The sequence below is a fragment of the Silene latifolia genome, chromosome 6, assembly GCF_048544455.1.
Source record: "Silene latifolia isolate original U9 population chromosome 6, ASM4854445v1, whole genome shotgun sequence".
NCBI classification, from domain to species: Eukaryota; Viridiplantae; Streptophyta; class Magnoliopsida; order Caryophyllales; family Caryophyllaceae; genus Silene; species Silene latifolia.
The window spans coordinates 11187541-11191635 of record NC_133531.1 but is presented as its reverse complement, the minus strand read 5'-3'; positions in this window follow the sequence as shown (position 1 = coordinate 11191635).

The window sequence follows — 4095 nt, the reverse complement described above, 5'->3', positions numbered from 1 at the left end:
ATCAGAGTTTATACGTTGCTTATAGTTTAGCGATTTCTGCATTTTTGTTCTGATTGCATGTTCAAGTAATTTTTAATAATTGAATTTGCGGATTTGTGAGTTTTTATTCTGATTGCATGTTCAAGTACTTTTAAATAATTGAATTTGCGTATTTTGTGAAGGTCTTTTGGTTTTAAATGATCTATATTGTTTGGATCTGAAAGAATAGTCGAGCTGGTAGATGCTTGTTGTTTTCAGTATTTTTTAGCCAAGTAAGCTTAGGTTTTAGGATCCCCGTCCTCTGTCCGTGCATGAAATAAGGTCCAGCGTGCATAAAATAGGGTTCAATGTGCATCAAATAAGGCCCTGTCCGCATCAAACACGGCGTCACTTTAAAATTAGCAGTAGGTTATTCATTGTCGATAAGGTGCCAATGCTTAATTAGTAGAGGGCCCTTGACTCGGAAAATCTGCATATTTTCCAAAATCTAAATGCTCTCGGTTGTGCATTGGTCGAAATTTCTATTTTCACCTGTGTTAACATCAGTCAATACATTCATAGAAATGAGGCGAAAGACTGTTGCAAGGAAGAAAAACACACCAGTCAAAATTACACAAATAAAAGGAGGTAGATCCGTGAAAGATTATTTCCCACCAAACCCAACAAATTCAACTCTAAATGATGTTGTTGACCAAAGTATGTTGTAAGAAAATCTGCATAGCTTTGTCTGTTTTTATGTTTCATCCCTTCCTTACCCCAAAATAATGATAGACTACATTTTAATGCTCTCTCTAAACTTGGATGCAATACTTGTATTGCTTGCTTAATGTGATATTTCCTGAATTTATCTTAGTGTTTTTCTGCATGCTTTATGTGATTTTCAAAAACGGACTGCTTGTACTCTTTTCCTTACTAGTTCCTATTTCTAGTTTTTTCATTCGAGAGTTCAATTTGTGATGCTTGTAGGTCATTCTCTTACTGGTCAATTACTTATACATAGCCAAGTATGGCCAATTGGTGCAAGGGGTGGGTAGTCAATATTTTTGATGAAGATAAAACACTTTTTGTCAAGAATTACGTAAGAGAAAAAAAAGAGGCTATGGGTTTGTCATTTGCTCCCTTAGACAAAGTTCAGCTTACCAACAACTGTTATCAAGCCCAACTTGATGATGTTTTCAATAATCAAGATCTAGTGACTAACATATTTAACCAACTAGATTTTAATGAAGATAAGGCAAATATGGCGTTGATCTGTAGGAATTGGTCTCAGCTTTTCCTCATACACCCAAGTGCACCTCGCATTGAACATGCATATGGCATTTCTCTACGGACCAATGATATCAATGGTGTAAGAATTGTTCGTAGGGGTCCTAAAATAATTTATAAAAGATGCAAATGCTTTATGACTGAAGATTTGGCAGCTAAATTGCTCCTGCATCATCAACAAGAGAAAAATATTTTCCAAAGAGAACATCTTAACGCTCTTGATGACGCTGAACGTGCACATGTGAATGAGTTGCTTCATGCTTTAGCCACGCCATCTCCTGCACGTGACACAGCAGTTGCCATTTCAACAGACTTAGCAACTCGGGCCACTTTGCCTTTTTTCAGTTTTTTCCTCTATATGTAACTCAACTGCTCAAGTTTGACAGTTTTTGGCATTTTGATGTCTGTGTATTTAGACCTTTAACGATTCAGGTCTTAAAGTTGCCCTATTTTCAGTCTTTTGTGATACTCTTTATAATTCCATGTATTAAGCCACCTTTGTATAATTATGTAGTCGGGTTTTTCCATTTTCAATGCTGTAAAGCTTTGTCATGTATGGATGATATGTTTTATTAATGAAGTTTCTTTTCCTTATTTTGTTAATCATCGAGCTTTCATTGTTTCATAATTACATGAAGTTTCTGGATCTATGGAACAGCCTTGTAGATGCATCAAAAACAATCTCGATGCATTAAAATACCCCTGTATATGCCTCAAATAAGTCGCCTTCTTAACCTACTTACTTTGTCGGATAATCCTCCCAACCCAAGTACTACAAACAAGCCGAACAAATTCCTCCTCCACATCGACAGAGTCCACGTATCCAACCAAAAGTTATCGAGCAAGTAACACCGGATATGCTTTCCGTAACAACAATGGTGAGGGTTTACCTTTTCTTGTCCCTTTTAAAGATTTCCAAAGATATGTCGTTTGTTCGAATATTAATGGTGATGGTTTAAGGTGCAATACCCTTATGAATGCATCAAGTAGCCTTGTTGATGCATCAAAAAACAATCCATATGCATTAAACAACCATGCCTTGCGGTTTTCTTCTTGTTCGAATGACAATAGCAAGGGAAAGGGTTTAGGGTTGGATTAGGCGGACCCTACCGCGGGTCCGCCTAATCCAACCCTAAACCCTTTTTCGTCCCGTTTTAGGACACCCGTGCCCCTTTTAAAAATCCCGTCCCCAAAAAAGGGTTCACTCGTCCCCTTCTAGGGTGTCTTTAGGTTTTCGTGTTCGAATGACAATAGCAAGGGAAAGGGTTTAGGGTTGGATTAGGCGGACCGCTACCGCGGGTCCGCCTAATCCAACCCTAAATCCTTTCCCGTCTCGTTTTAGGACACCTGGGCCCCTTTTAAAAATCTCGTCCCCAAAAAAGGGTTCACTCGTCCTCTTCTAGGGTGTCTTTAGGTTTTCGTGTTCGAATAACAATAGCAAGGGAAAGGGTTTAGGGTTGGATTAGGCAGACCCGCGGTGCGGGTCCGCCTAATCCAACCCTAAACCCTTTCCCGTCCCGTTTTAGAACACCCAGACCCCTTTTTAAAATCCCGTCCCCAAAAAAGGTTTCACTCGTCCCCTTCTAGGGTGTCTTTAGGTTTTCGTGTTCGAATGACAATAGCAAGGGAAAGGGTTTAGGGTTGGATTAGGCGGACCCGCGGTAGCGGTCCGCCTAATCCAACCCTAAACCCTTTCCCGTCCCGTTTTAGGACACCCGGGCCCCTTTTAAAAATCCTGTTTTCCTGAAATAAGCTTGTATATGCATGAAATAAGCTGTCTTCCTGAAGCTAATCGGTGTTTGGTTTGGTGTACACTAGTCTTATGAATTAATGGACTAACGTTGTATATGCATCAAATAACTGTTTATGTGCATTAAACAACTTTGTACATGCATGAAATAAGTCATCTTCCCAAGCTAATCACTGTTTGGTTTGGCGTACAATAGTCTAATGAATTCATGGACCAACCTTGTATATGCATCAAATAACTGTTTATGTGCATTAAACAACTTTGTACATGCATGAAATAAGTTGTCTTCCTGAAGCTAATCACTGTTTGGTTTGGCGTACAATAGTCTTATGAATTAATGGACCAACCTTGTATATGCATCAAATAACTGTTTATGTGCACTAAACAACTTTGTACATGCATGAAATAAGCTGTCTTCCTGAAGCTAATCACTGTTTGGTTTGGCGTACAATAGTCTTATGAATTCATGGATCAACGTTGTATATGCATCAAATAACTATCTATGTGCATAAAACAATTTTGTATATACATGAAATAAGCTGCCTTACTAATGCTGACTACTTTGACAGATAATTCTGTCAAACCAAACCCTACAGCAGCAGAGGCTGAACAAATTTCACCGCGGCAACGGAGTCCGCGTGTTAAAGCCAAAGTTCACGACGAAGTTGCACCAGAGTTGCCTCCTAACAAGAACAAGAGGAAAGCAGCAGCAACAAGCAAAGAGCCAACACAAAGTATAAAAAAAATAAAGCGTTCTGACAAGTATAAGCCTCTCCTCACTCGGATGAGTCCTTCCTTGATCACTAATTTCATCAAGTTGGGGTCATCCGAAAAGCAAATTGAAGCCATACACAGTATGAGGTTCGGAGGGTTGTTACAACTTAAGTCAGAAGAAATCAATGACCATTTTGCCAGATGGATTGTCGAGACATTTAATCCGTTCAATTGTTCATTGATGAACCGCGATCTTGTTATCTCTGATGAGGATGTCCACGTTGCAACTGGACTTCCTATGGGACCGATTGACATTGTTGCAGCTGGAATGTTCTGTAAGGAAAAAGGAGTACACAGAGGCTGGCAAGAGGTATAAGGCTCAGTTT